This window comes from Microtus oregoni, unplaced genomic scaffold, assembly GCF_018167655.1.
Source record: "Microtus oregoni isolate MIOR12 unplaced genomic scaffold, Mior012 000107F_000, whole genome shotgun sequence".
NCBI lineage: Eukaryota > Metazoa > Chordata > Mammalia > Rodentia > Cricetidae > Microtus > Microtus oregoni.
The window spans coordinates 2279706-2295754 of NW_024544722.1; positions in this window are offsets into that span (position 1 = coordinate 2279706).

The window sequence follows — 16049 nt, forward strand, 5'->3', positions numbered from 1 at the left end:
CTAAGACAAAAAGGCAACCCACTGACTGGGAGAAGATCTTCACCAACCTCGCAACTGACAAAGGTAATTAACTTTAAATGATATCATAAAACAGACTAAGCAAACCAGTAAGCAACAACCCTCCATGGTCTTTGTTTCAGTTTGATTCTCCAGGTTGCTGCTTAAACTCTTGACTTGGTTCCCTCAACTGACTGTGACTTGGGATATGTAAGCCAAATAGCCCTTTTGCTCTCCAAGTTGCTCTCAATCATGGTCTTTAGTATAGTAAACTTGGAAACATTTTAAAATGTCTCTATTAATCTTCCAATTATGTATTATATGGGTGACATTGTCTCCTTCCGTGGCTTGTTAATGTCTGAATGTAAAATATACCATTAGAGTTCTTGGTCTTAATGCTCATTCCTTAGATTGTGACATGTCTTTTGGCAAGCTGTGAAACATTTAGGAGAAAGAAACTCAGTGGCATAAGTGTTGTAGGAGGTCACTTGTTTGTTCCTGGCTTTCCAGAACTGAAATAATCACACAGAAACTGTATTAATTGAATCACTGCTTGGCCCATTAGCTCTAGCTTATTGGCTAACTCTTTCATCTTAATTTAACCCACTTCTAGTAATTTGTGTATTGCCACACACTGTGGCTTACTGGGTAAAGTTCCAGCATCTGTCTCCAGTGGGGTTACATGGCTTCTCTTTAATTCTGACTCCTTTCTCTCATCATTCAGTTTCGTTTTCCCTGTCTATCTGTACTCTTTCCTATCAAGCCACACCAGTTTCTTTATTCATTAACCAATAAAAGCAACAGACGGACCTTCAACACTATTTCCCCTTTTCTGTTTAAATAAAAAAGAAAGATTTAACTTTAACATAGTAAAATTACATATAACAAGTATCAAGCAAGAATTATAGTTGCAAATTGATATAATAACTAAGGAAAGCTATAACAGCAGCTATCTATTCTTCAATTCCATCTAAGACTCCAGAAAGATATAAGATTACCTAAGTAAACAGAAAGTGCATTTTAAGCAACATCCAAAACTCTAGGATTGACAGAGATATCTCACTGTCTGAACAGTCACCCAAAGTTCTGTATTGTTGGGGCATCCAATCTTCAGCCACAGGCCCATAGTATTCAGAAGACTTTCCCATGAAGCAGGAAATTTCAAAGACATTTCTACCTATATTGGCAGTTTGTCAGTCACTTTCTTCTTTGTCATGTGAAATGTCGGACAGACTCTTTCAAGAAGCAGGAACTCCAAAGGATCGTCTCACCTTTAGGCAAGTTCGGCAGTCATTTCTCGGTGGCTCCTCCATTTCCAGTTCATACCAAATAGCATCAAGCAGTTCTGGCAAGAGCAGTTTCTTGCCCAAATGCCTGGCAAACTCCATAAGGAGACTCTTTGATGCCCATTTTCCTCTTGAAGTAATTGGTGCTGCAAGGAGCACAGATGTCTCATGTCATGAAAAATCCCAAGCTATTAAAACATATTAAATGTCATATTCTGTAGTCTTTGAAAGATCTGAAGAATATCTAATTATCTGAAATACATATCTGTACTTCTAGAAAACCTGACTGACATAAGTATAAGCTTAACTATTATAGATAACACTCCATTAACCTATATTTATTAATTAGACATTACATTTTTAAATGACCTGCACAAACAAAATACCTTAATCAAGAGCAGAAATACACATATAAAACTTGACCTTAAATTTCTATCAATAGAGCAAGATCCATACCAATGCAAATCTCTATAGCATAGAAACATTTATAAACAATCTTTTAGGGAATTTGGACTTAGTTCTCTCTAAGCTGCTTCCTGCTTTTTGTTGGGCAAATTAAGTTTTGGGGGTGTTCACTGTGACCTTTTGCAGGATCTTGGTCCATCAAACCACATGAGTCTGAAATTAATCCACACGTTCTCATCTTCTGTGGAAATAACAGCAGGACCTCATTTCCAAAGCAACATATCCTTAGACTCAGTTTTACAAATCATGAAATCTTTAAAATATATGTGTTGGTTTAGCTTAGCAGCTCCCAGAATCAAATGTCTCTCTGCAATCAAAAAATTCAAAGAAAATACAAAAATATTCACAATCCAGACTCTCTGTGTATATTCCATCTTTACGCAGCTTATTTTTCTTTATTTCTTTTACTTGTGCTACAAGTTTACTCTGTCTCTTTAAAGACTTTATTTTTTAAAAACCATTTATTTCTTTTTATAACTTTTTATAACTCTCTATACTCTTTTTCTTTGCTATCCCAAGCCTATGCCCATTTTATCCAACACTGTAACCAATTTACTGGTCTTTTCCATTTGGATTTGTCTTTATTGCATGTCTTTAATTATTTTCTGACCAGAAGCGCTTCTTAAAATGCTAAGCATACTTACTAAGACTAAGACTAAGACTGCTGTTCCTAACATGAAACGTGAGGTAATGTGGGATTCCCTTTTGTATGCTGTGAATACCATTGGTTAATAAAGAAGCTGTTTTGGGTCTTTGATAGGTGGGGAAAACTAAGCTGAATGCTAGGAGAAAGAAGGTGGGGTCAGAAAGAAACCATGGAGCTGCCAGAGGAAATAGATGTGAGTAGCCAGTCAGAACCTTGCTGGTAGGCCATGAGCCTTGTGGTAAAGTATAAAAGAATGGAAATGAGTGTTTTGATCCTTCTTTTCTGTTTCGTCTTTAGTCTTCTAGTCTTTGTGGCCTGGATTTCTGGCAGCCTATATGATGTCCAATATAGTAGGGAGTTTCTGTACTTGTTGGGAGTTGGCCTTTTGGCAGTTAGCTTTCTTGGCCTTCAGTACAGCAGGGGATCTCTGTTCTTCTGACTGGTGTGGCCCACATCTGAGTGCCAATAGTCCCCAGAGATTGGGTGCAGGGTCTGGCCTGTGGCTGCTCTGACTGGTGCGGCCTGCTCCTGAGCAGTGTAGTCTGATCTTCTGACTGGTACGACCTGTTCTTCTGGCTGTATTTTATTGTGAAAAGTAAAATCTGTATTTGTTAGGAAAAAAATGTATCTTTAGTTGGGATGGTTAATCTTCATTGCAAACTTCCCTAGATTTAGGACCACTGGAAAAATACCTCTGGGTGCGTTTCTTATGATGTTTCCAGAAGGTTTATCAGAGGATGGAAGATTCAGCATGAATGTGAGTGGTTCCATCCCACCTCGCAGAGACTTCGTATTCATGTCTTTCTCCCTGATTATTAATGGAATGTAACCAGCTAGCTTCCCTCAGGACACTCTGCCATGATTAACTGTATCTTCAAACTCTGGGTGAAAAGAAACATTTCTTTCATTAAGTCACTTGTGTCAGGTGTTTTATCAAATAAATGAATCATAGTTTTCTTTATTTTGTTGTCCTAACCAAGTTTTGGTATCGGAGTAAAACTCTTCCCTGTAGAATGTATTTATACTGAAGCTTCTTTTCTTCTGTTTTGTAGAATAGTTTCAGAAGCCTGGGTTTTGTCTCTTTTATTAAAGGGGTGGTAGAATTTAGTAGTACATCATCTAGTCCTTGGTTGTTCTTTCTAGTATTTTTTTTATTTCCACTTAGATGTCATAGCTTAGTGTGCCTAACTTCCTGGTTTGGTTTTTCCACGTGAGTGTGTGTGTGTGTGTGTGTGTGTGTGTGTGTGTGTGTGTGTGTATGTGTGTGTGTGTTACATGTTTGTCTACTCATAGTCACACATATGTATGTTTAGAGTGTGTGTTTGTGGTGTGAAAGTCATGGGTTTTTGGTTTTATTGTTTGATGGTTTTGTTGCAACTGTCTCTGCAGATGGAGAGACGATACATGTGCTAGTCTTAGTTATCCAAATAAGTTAGATTAATATGGCTTTTCTTTTTCTTGGACTCAGCTTTTTGTATTAGATTCTCAGTCTGAGACCCCTGCTTACCAGTCAATCTTTCCTTCTGATGACAATGAGATCCTATTTCCTATTGTTAGCTTTCAGTGCCTGAGGATCTGAGGCAAAAGTGAGGTGTATTCCTGTCTGCATGTCATTTTGACACTGTGTTTATTCTGCATGAATCTGAGTTTTTTAATGAACATCTCACAGAACTTGTTTGAGAAAACTCACTTCCACTTGTGATAACATAGAATATTGAAGCAAGTTCTCATTTTCCTACGTTGATATTTGGCTAAAAATCGGCAACAATATTTATTCCCACATATGGTTCAACCTCCTCTCTCCGGGTTAAAATTTCTGCTTCAGACTCCTGTGTAATGTTTCTGCTCCAGTCTCTACAGCCTGTGGTGCCATGACCATCTTTGTACCTACTGTTTATCAGTCCTCTGGCAATTTTTCTTTAACTTACTTGGGATTTCTCCAGGTTACCTTTTATATTACACCTATGTTGTGAGGGGCCAAAGCTTTTGCAAGGACTATAGCTGATCCTGAACCTGCATGGGTAGTATAATATATCTGCATGCTGGATTGTGGACATTCTTGTCTGCTTCTCCTTGGATGAATTTTCTGGCTCACACCTGTGAGTATTTTTGTTCTCTGTGCTGTTTTTCTTTGTTCCTCCAAACTTTTCAGCTAAATATGTAATTACACCATGGTTGCTCTGTATAATATTACTTGTAATTTGTAGGTATGTTTCAGAGCAGACGATTTTCTTTTGCATAAATAGTGGGTATATTCTTCCCTAAAAAAAGGCTATATTACCTGAGCTCTGCATTCCTTACTTGTCTATAGTTCTTTGTATGAAAATTTTTGCTTCCTGAGCCATCTCCTCTCCACATTATTATATATACTACTGTATTTCTTATTCAACTCATATTTAAGTAGTAAGTTTAGTGAGATTTTACACATGAAGCATCTGACATTACTAGGAGATGCTATTCCATATCAAATATGCTGTTTCTTTGGCTCTTAAAATCTTTTCCCCTTCTCTTCCACAACAATCCTTGAGTCTTATGTACAGAAGCTATATAGGAGATGTATCAGTTGAGACTGGACTCCACAACTCTGTATTTTGATAGGTTGAAGATTTCTCTAATGGTCTCTTTTTGTTGCAAAATGTCTCCTAGATAGAAGGTGAGAATTACACTTATCTGTGGGTAGATGGACAAATATTTAGAATATAGTTAGGGATTATGCTGGCTAAATAAGTGGCAATTGAAGCTTCTTTTACAAAAATCATGACATCATTAACCTTCCATAGTTGGTTTGTAGTGCAAGACATGATTTCCCTCTTGTTGAGTAGGTCTTAAGAACAATTGGAGAGCTATTGGTTACTGTCAAGGTATCATGCCACTACTGGAACTTAGGGTTGTTGTCCCATGCTGGGTTTTGTTGTCATTCATAGGCATCATACCTAATAGGACTACTGGTTGTCTTTATGCTTTGGAAGCCTGTATGGCACTTTCTGGCCCCATTCCATACAGTCTTCACAAAAGAAGCTTTAGGTTCAGGTTCGATTCCATTTCAGAAGCCTGTAGGACCTATGTCTAAAATACATGGTGTCTTGAGCAATTAGAACTTTACCTTCCACTTCTGGAGGATAACCAAAGGCAATAGCAATAGCCTATGGTGTTTTATGGAATTTCTGACAATTCAAAAGAAGGCTATTTAAAAGAGGATGTTGGGGTATTGTTTAAACCATCTTTGGTTAAAAGAAGAAGCAATGTCAAACCTGGTGGGAAAATTTCACTTAAACTAGAAACACACACATACATGCACAGACACAGACACACACACAGACACACACACAGACACACACACACACACACACACACACACACACACACACACACACACATATATATATATATATATATATATATATATGTAAAGGTTGTTTAGATAGATACTTAATAGTTTGATTGCTTATAACTTTTCCTGATACCCCATACAGTTAGTTGACCCCCTCCCTTCTGCTGTATTCATCTCCCTCCATGTCCTTAAGTAGAAATCCTTCCTGTTTCCCCCATTTCCTACATCAGATCTCATCAGCCTGCTATTCCCATTGTTTTACTAGTCATGTTAGTGGGTACTGATTAACATTTCAATATAGTTTTGATTTACACAAACTTGATAATTAGTGATACTGAAAATTTTAATGTGATTTTAGTTTATTTTTGAATATCTGATTTTGTGTGATTTCCTGTTTTGGAAAAACAAAACAAAAATGTTTTCTGGGGAAATAAGGTGACTCAGCTAGTAAAGGTTCACCAAGGTTGAAGAGCTGAGATTATTGCCATGGTCCATGTGGTAGAAGAAGAGAATCACTTCCACAAGTTGTCTTTTGTCTCTCTTCATTTATGTGTTAGTGAGCCTACAACAATCAATCAATTAATAAATAAATGAATAAATAATTGTAAAAAGGTAGGGAGGCTGAAAAAAAGCTTTAATTTTTTTCTATTTTATAATATCTATATTTTTGAGAGAGTTTCATATTGTGCACACTGGCCTTGAACTTAAGGTTAACCAAGAATGACATTGAATGCCCATCCTCCTGTTTTTGTGTCCTTCATAGTGTGATAACAAGGGCACCACCACATCTTAAACTCCATGTAGATATATCTGCACAGATTCCTTTCCCATTCTTAATTGCAACTTTATTTTATTTATGATTTGAAATTTCTTATGCATTTTATTTGCCAGGTTCTTATCAAGAACATGATTTGCAAATACTTTCTCTCATTCTGTGAGTTTTTTTTCATATTTTAAGCTTGATGTGTCTTATGAATCACTGAATCATAATTAGAAAAAGTAAATCTACCTTTGCAAGAATATTTTATTAAAAAGAAATTCTTATTCTCCAAGTAAATCATATTCCAGCATGTTTCATGTGAATCAATAACTAAATATTAACTTGAATTTCTAAGATGAGCTATTTTCTATGAAAAATATAATAGTTTACTTTGTGTCCCAGTTATATATAAAGAAAGGAAATTGGTTAATTTTTATATTCTGATAGAAATATAACAGTTTTTTAATTCATTAATTGTAGACAATGACACCAAAAATATGGTGATAAAATGAGAATGAAAATCATAGTGCTGCAATATATATATGAGACTTGGAGATGACATCATTTGAGAAAATAGAATATAATGAGAATGAAATAAAAGAATATCATATCAGTGAAATTCAACTATAAAATACAACTAGATTATTAACATCCAACAAATAAATTTGATACTAAAGTTTGATAAGCAGAAAAAACAAAACATCACAAAAATAATTGAATCAGCAAGTTTCTTTTAATGTAAGAAGAAAATTACACCTGCTAAAGCTTTTTCCAATCAGAAACATAATTTTGTTCAAGCAGATAAAAATTTTCATTTGATTTTTTTATTTGGTAATTTTTAATTTTCTTTTTCATTTGGCAAACATGTGATTATTTATTGTATTCATACTTGCTTATTAAACTAGATAAAAGAGGTCAAAAGTCATGTAATGAAAAATCTGAGAGTAGCTGTTCATCAAGTTTTCAAAACCTATTAAGAAATTTAGGAAATTCATGGTTCTGGGAGTTGAGAAGTCTAAAATTAAAAGTGGTATAGTTAGTATTTTGAATGTATTTCCAAGTGCCCATTTTTGTGTGTGAAATGATTCTGCAAGGAGGCTATAGAAGCTTTAAATATAGGTCATGTTCAGACTTGAGGACATATGGGACAGACATTTGTTCTATATTTTGAGAAGTGAGTGGCTTTCCTAGTCCCATATGATAACCTGGATATCCACGAGATATGAAATAATCAGCCATGATTATTGAAATTAATCAGGACAGAAAATCCATGCTAAGAATTTACAATATTATTTTGACTATATTGGTGATGTAGAGAAACAATTTGATTTGGTTCATGGGAGGAGTCTGAAAACTTGGACTGGGGAACCTTGAGAAAACCTGAAATCCAAATAGAGATTATGAAAAATTTATGGTATATAACTGGAGGTTTCTCCTCCTGCCTGTTCCAGCAGGTACTTTTAAAATGACCACTCAGAGGTTTAATATTAATTACATATGGTTTGACCTATTAACTCAGGCTTATTATTAACTAGTTCTTACAACTTAAATTAACCCATTTCTATTCATTTAAATTTTACTACAAGGCTCACAGCTTGTTATGTAAGAGTTATCCAATAAGAAGCTAGAACTAATGGGTCGAGCAGTGATTCAATTAATACAGTTTCTGTGTGATTATGTGAGGTATAAGCTAGCTGGGCAGCCGGGAAGAACAAGTGGCTCCCTCTCCCCCAATAATTAACAGAGGAAAATAGTCATCTTACTAAAAGCAATCTACAGATTCATTTTAATACCTATCAAATTTCAGTGTAATTTTTCTCAGTCATTGAAAGGACAGTTATCAATTCATGCACTATATATAAAAAAAAAAAAAACTCAGGATATCTGAAACAGTCCCCAACAATAAAACAACTTCAAGAGGTATAACCATCCCTGATTTCAAGTTTTCCTACAGACCTACAGAAATAAACACATGCTATTTACATAAAAATGTATATTAGTCATTGGAATCATAAATCCACACACCTATGGACTCCCAATTTTTTTATAAATAAGTCAGAAATATGCACTGAAACTAAGACAGCATCTTCACCAAATCGTGCTGGTCAAACTGGATGCAAAAAATATATATATTTATCACCCTGCAAAAAAAATCAAGTCCAAGTGAATCAAATACCTCAACAGAAAGCCAGATACACTGAACCTAACAGAACAGAAAGTGGGAGGCAGACCTGAATGCATTGGCACAGGTGGATTTACTGAGCAGAACACTGATATCACAGGTACTGAGATCAACATTTCATAAATTAGGCCTCATGAAAATGAATAGCTTCTCTAAGGCAAAGGACACCATCAATCAGACAAGGCCACAGCCTACAGAATGGGAAAAGATTCTTGTAAACTCCAAATTTGATAGAGGACTAATTTCCAAAATATAAAGGATTCAAGAAACTACATAACAAAAAAACTAAATAATATGTTTTTTTAAAAAATAGGATACAGATGTAGACAGAGAATTCTCAATAGATGAAACTCAAATGACTGAAAAACAAAGAAATGTTCAACATCCTTATCCATCAGGGAAATTCAAATCAAAACTATTCTTGAAATTCTACATTACACCTGTCAGAACGGCTAAGATCAAAACCACAAGTGACAGTGGATCCTGGGGATGATGTGAGGAAATGGTAACACTCCTACATTGCTGTGGAAATGCAAACTTGTACAGCCAGTTTGGAAATAAATATGTTGATTCATTAAAAATTTGGGAATTGATCTACCTCAATACCCAGCTATACCTCTGTTGGGAATATACTCAAAGGACACTCTGTTTATCACAAGAACACTCACTCAACTATGTTCATTGACACTTCATTTATAAGAATCAGAAACAAAAAAAACAACCTAAATAACCCTTAACTGACGAATAGATAAGAAATGTATTGCATTTATAAAATGAAATATAACTCAGTTGTTTAAAAATGACAACTTGAAATTTACAGGCAAATTGACAAAACTAGAAGAAAATCATCCTGAGTATGGTAACCAAGACCAAGAAAGACAAATGTGGTATGTGCTCACTTCTAAGTAGATATTAGCTATTAATTAAATAATAATCAAGTTACAATTCACAGACCTGAGAGGTTTGGTGAAGATGTCTCTAGGTTGTAATCATGGATATCTTTGAGAAGAGAAAAAAGAATAGGTTTTGTGTATGGGCTGGGGGCTCCTGGGGATGGGAATAGGATGGATCAGGTAAAGACCTGATGGGGGAGTGATGGAGGGAGAGCATACAGGGAGAGATGTCTAGAACTGGAGGTCATTTGGGCGTAGTATGGAAATCTAGTGCAGTGAAAACTTGCTGGATCTGAGAGTGTGACCCTAGTGAGCAATCCTACTAATGGGGGATCTGGAGTCTGAACTAGTCATCTTTTGTAGCCAGGCAAGAAAGAATTCCAGTTTGTATTTAATTGAGCTTTGGCCTTGGAGTTCCATGGAGATTTCCAAACAATGCACTTTTATGTTAGAAAAGAGGGTTACTCTCTGAAAATTGACAGTGGGACCCTATTGCCAAGGAAAATATCCACAAAGCTCTATTCACATCGCTCACTGGAAGCAGAGAGATAAAGCTGGTGCTTGCATGAAGTCTTTGTCCATATATTCTAGCATTTTTTTTTTTTTGGAATGGGAAGGTACTCTGAAAACTACGCCAAGAGAAAACTGGACACTAACACACGCCTAAAATAATCCACCTACCATCTGTCCTGTCTGCAAGATTTACTGGAGTAATGGTGTAGAACTTTTGGGAACGGGCAACCAATGTCCAGTTTAACTTGAGGCCTTGCCAGGAGAGAAAGCCCATGCCCTATCCTCCATGGATGGTTAGAAAGTAGAAACCGAATAGCCCAGAAACCTTGGGTGGAACCAAAATCTATGGAAGAAGAATCAATAAAATGATTATGATTATGATTATTATTACAAATTTTCACCCCCCCATTTCCCTCTCCCTCCTTCCTATTCCCCCTCCCCCTCTCTCTCCAGTCCAAAGAGCAGTCAAGGTTCCCTGCCCTGTGGGAATATATATTTTTTGGTCCTTTGAGCTGTAATTCTTCTCCCATATTATTCTTAGGTTTGGTCTTTTTATTGTGTTCCAGATTTCCTGAGTGTTTTGTGATGAAAATTTGTTGAATTTGCTGTTTTCTTTGATCAGTGCGGTTATTTTCTCTATAGTGTCTTCAGCACTTGAGATTTTTTCTTATATCTCTTGTATTGTTGATTATGCTTGTTTCTGTAGTCTCTGTTCATTTACCTAGATTTTCCCTATCCAGCTGGCCCTTGGTTTGTGTTTTCTTCATTGCCTCCATTTCAATTTTCAAATTTTGAACTGTTTCCATTATCTGTTTGATTGTTTTTTTCTTTGTTTCCTAGGGTATCTTTTACAGATTTACTCATTTCTTCAAACTTTTTGTTATTATTCTTATCCATTTCTTTAAGGGAGTTTTTCACATTCTGTTTAAGGGACTCTATCACTTTCATAATGTCAATTTTTTCTACTTCTTCTGGATTAGGGTGTTCAAGTTTTCCTGTTGTAAGTTCGCTGGGTTCTGGTGTTTTCATGTTGTTTTTCAGATTGTTGGAGGAATTCTTGCATTGGCAGCTGCCCATCTCTTCCTTCAAATGCTCTCTGATGGATCTTCTGGTACAGGATCAGATCCCCTTGCTGGTCAGGGACCTCACAGACAAAAGGCCTACCTTGCTGCCAGCAGGCTATTGAAACAAAGGAACTCCTGCCCGGTTGCACTCACCACCCCATCCCAGCACCCAAACAGGCTGAGCTGGGGGATCTTATGGCCCCGAAGAAGGGAGGAGGTGCCTGGGTGCAAGCTGGGATGGGATAGGAAGAGAGAGACAGTAGCTGGGGAGAGAAGCCCCTTCAGAATGACCAGGAAGTTTAGGGGGTTGAGGAATGTTCATGCTCCATTTCTCGGGTTTCTGCTGTGGGTCAGGAACTCACTCACCCCTCTGATAGATCTTCTGGTACAGGATCAGGGCCAATAGAATGATTTCTAATGATACTCTGCTCTACTAATATATTGGTGCCTTGTCCTGTCTTCATCAGAGAGTTTTCCTCCAATACCAGATGGGAACAGATGCAGAGACTCACTGCCAGACATTATTTAGAGAGAGTCTAAATTGAAGGTCCTCATCAGGTCTCACCCCTTGGAGCTCAGGGGATCCTGTGGAAGAGGGAGCAGAAAGATTGTAGAAATCAGAGGTGATGGAGGATACCAGGAGAACCTGACCCACTGAATCAACTAAGCAGGTCTCATCTGGGCTCACAGAGGCTGAAACAGCAAGCATAAAGCCTGCAGGGATCTTCACCAGGTCCTCTGCATATATGTGGTGGTTGTTCATCTTGGTGTGTTTGTAGGGCACCTAACAGTGGGCATGTCTCTGACTCTTTTGCCTTTTCTTGGGACTCTTTTCCTCCCATTTGGTTCCCTTGTCCAGCCTCAATATTAGGGTTATTGCCTTGTCATATTATATCTTGTTTTGTCCTCTTTGGTTGTTGTCACTGGGAAGCATGCTTTTTTCTGATGGGAAATAGAAGGGGAGTGGATCTGGATGAAAGAGAACGTAGAGGTAACCTGCAAAAAGCAGAGGGAAATAAAAATGGTCAATATATATTATATTAGAAGAGAATCAATTTATTTCAACAAAAATAAAATAAATAAAATAGATGTATAAAGGTGAATACGTGCCTCAAAGGCATTTGTGAATATAATTATTTGAATATTTTTTAATTATGCACATACACACATGAGAATTTGTGTAGTCATGAGTTTCTTCATAGGCCAGAAGTGTCAATTTCCTCATCAACTAAAGTGATAGGTTATCTTCAACCACTCAGCATAGGGTCTGGGAATGAAACTCAAATTTTACACAAGATTGACATTCATTTTTAATCTCTAAGCCACCTCTCCAGGCCCCATATATTTGAGAGGAGCACCCTGGGGCATTCTTTTCTTCTTGGTTAATCTAAGAAATCATTGTTTTCCATTTTCCCTAAAACTATATTTCCATTTGAATCAGTACAGTTATTCTCCTTAAAGCAATGACTCCAATAGTTGGCAGACTTTGGAACCATCTCTTAATGTAGAATGTAAGCTCATGGCATCATGGTGGTTTCTACTGACATTTCAAAAGAAATGATAGGATATCTAATGTGCAGGATGTTTGAAATTCTTGCATGTATGCTAACCTTAGAAACATATATATGAGTCTCAGTAGAGTATTATGGATGGGTAAAATGGGCTTAAAAGATATTTACAGTATACCCCATTCTAACTATGCAATATATACACTTATCTCAGCAGTCCATTGATCTCCTTCAAAGTTGGTTGCCATTCTTGGGCACAAAGAAAATCTTAGTAAACTCAAGTAAATGGAAATAATGTCAATCATAATGGAATAAAGTAAAATAAATAGGAAGAACTAGAGAAAGTATACAACCACTTGGGGATTGAAGAAAGAACCATTAAATAGTTAATTAGTTCCCGAGTAAGTGAGAAAAGAAATAATAACACGCCTATAATTGAATAAAATTAGAAGAGAGCATTCATCATAGAATTTTCAGGATATGATCAAAGTTGTTCTAAGAAAGAAGGTTATAATTACAAGTGATTATCTTAAAAGATCCAAGTAGGGCCACGAGAATGGTTCAACACTTAAGGAATGGCTTTACAATTTTTACAGACTTTACAACCTGAGTTCAATCCCTAGTATGCACATTGCAGATAGAGATAAATGATCACAACAAATTGTCTTCAGACCACCATATGTGTGCTGTGGCACAGGAATGCATAAACATACATACATACACACACACACACACACACACACACACGAGTTTTAAGAACCATAAAAATCTCAAATAAGTAATAATAGGACACCTTAATCTCTTATATTTAAAAAAAATGAATAAACGAAATTCAGCATCAGTAGATTGAAGGAAATTATAAAGATCAGGTCACAATGAAATGAAAACAAAATGACACAAAGAATTATTGAAACAAAGAGTTGGTTCTTTGCATATATTTGAAATTACATGTTTTTAAACATATAGCTATCATAATTCATCACTATATTAATTTTTAATTTGATGCAAGAAATACTGATGATTTACCTATTACAATAACTTTCTATTCTGATTGTATATGAGTTTGCTTCTACCAGTGGGTTTTGTACTTCCATATGTTTTTTTCTGATATTATCTTCATTTTGCTTCTATTAAAATATCTTTCCCAAGATATTTTCTCTAAGAGAGAAAAGCCTCAGTTTTTCTTGTCTGGGAAATTATATTTCATTTTCTTTTCTTTAAGTTTTGCAGTACAGTATTTTAAGCCGACCTTTTAATATTCAAATTTGAAGTTCTTAATTTTTTCCCATATAGTCTGCAAAGTTTTTGCTGACAAATGTGCCAAATTATAAAAAATTAACTTGGAATTGGTGAGTCTTCTTCCTCTTGATGCTGTGAATTACATTTCTTTGTTATTAACTTTTGGCAATTTTCTTACTATGTGTCTCCACATACTATTTAAATTGTATTTACTTGAGATCCACTGAGATTCATGAATATGGATGTTTATATCCCTTTTAATATTTTCATATTTCCATCTAATATTCCTTTAAATATGCTTCTCTCCTTCTCTGTTCCTCCCTTTGTTCCTCTCCTTTCTAAAACACTCCTGTGTCACATATTCACGTGTTTGATGATATTTCCCTTCTCAGGGATACCCTACACCTACTTCAGAATATGCATCCTTGTTTATTTTTATTTATTTAATTGGCTAATTTCAATTCACTTGTCTTCAAATTCATTAGTTCTTTATTTTGCATTGTTGAGTCAGTCTTTGAAATCATCCTATTAATAACTGTTAAGGATCATAGATGTTTACACATAAATAGTTTTTATTAAAGTGATTCTAATGAAAAAAGTATAAAAAATTATTGCATTCACTATTACTTGCTCTCAATGCATTATTATTTATGTAAAATGAAGTGCATTTAAATTACATGCAAACAAGTCTTTATTTAAATATGCTTACAATGCATATCCTGTTTACTTAAGTAATAATATATCCTTCTGATATCGTCAAGGGATTTGAAGAGTAGATAGTTATAATTATTGTTTTCCTTATTTATGATAAAAGATAAATTATGTATAAAATTTAGATTCACAAAGATAGGATATAAAATAGTGTATTTTCTTTAATTTGTCAAATATAAATGGACCAATATTGTAATTATAATTTTTCTTGATAACTGTTTTATATATGTAATTTTACTATGTTAAAGTTAAAGCCTTTTTAATTAGACAGAAAAGGGGAGATGATGAGGGATGTGCTTCTGTATATGTGTTGCTTTAATTGATTGATGAATAAAGCTGTTTTGGATAATGGCTTAGCAGAGTAAAGCCAATTGGGAAATCCAAACAGAGATATATAAAGAAACTAGTCAAAGTCAGAGAGATGCCATGTAACTCCTGAAGGATAAAGATGCCAGAACATTACTAATAAGAAACAGTCTCATGGTGATACATAGATTAATAGAAATGGATTAATTTGAGAAGTAAAAGGTAACTAGGAATATGCCTAAGCCATTGGCCAAACAGTGTTTCAATTAATATATAGTTTCTGTGTGGTTATTCAGGGTTGGTAGACTGGAAAATGAAAGCACAGTCTCTGTCTACAGATGAAGTCTTGTGCTGGAATGGATGTGGAGTAAGGGGATTACTTCTCCACTGCTGGTTGGAGTACAATCTTGTACAGCCACTTTGGAAATCAGTGTGTCAGTTTCTCAGAAAATTCGGAAATAATCTACCTCAAGACCCAGCAATGCCACTCCTGGGCATATATCCAAAGAATGCACAATTATACCACAAAGACATTTGCTCAACTATGTTCATAGCTGCACGATTTGTAATATTCAGAACCTAAAATCAAGATGCCCCTCAACAGAAGAATGGATAAAGAAAATGTGGTACATTTACACAATGGAATACTACTCAGTTGTAAATAACAATGACATCTTGACATTTACAGGCAAATGGCATTTACACAATGGATTATTAATCAGCATTAAACAACAATAACATCTTGACATTTATAGGCAAATGGACGGACTGGAACTAGAAAAAAAAAATATCCTGAGTGAGGTAACCCAGATCCAGAAAGACAAACATGGTTTGTCCTCACTCATAAGTGGATATTATATATAAGGATACAATGCCTACAATCCACATCTCTAGAAAAATTGGGTAAAAAGGAGGAATTAACAGACACAAATGGAGAGCCCCAGGAAAGGGAACTAGTTAAGGTCTCCTGGGTAAACTGGGAAGGGTAATATAAGAGATAGATCAGGATGGTAACATAAGGGCTTGAGATTCCCACGCTGGAGGAAAGATGGGCAGGGGGAACAATGAAAGAGATATCTTGATAGAGGGAGACATTATTTGGTCATGCAGAAACAAGGTACTAGAAAAATTTCCAGGTATCCACAATA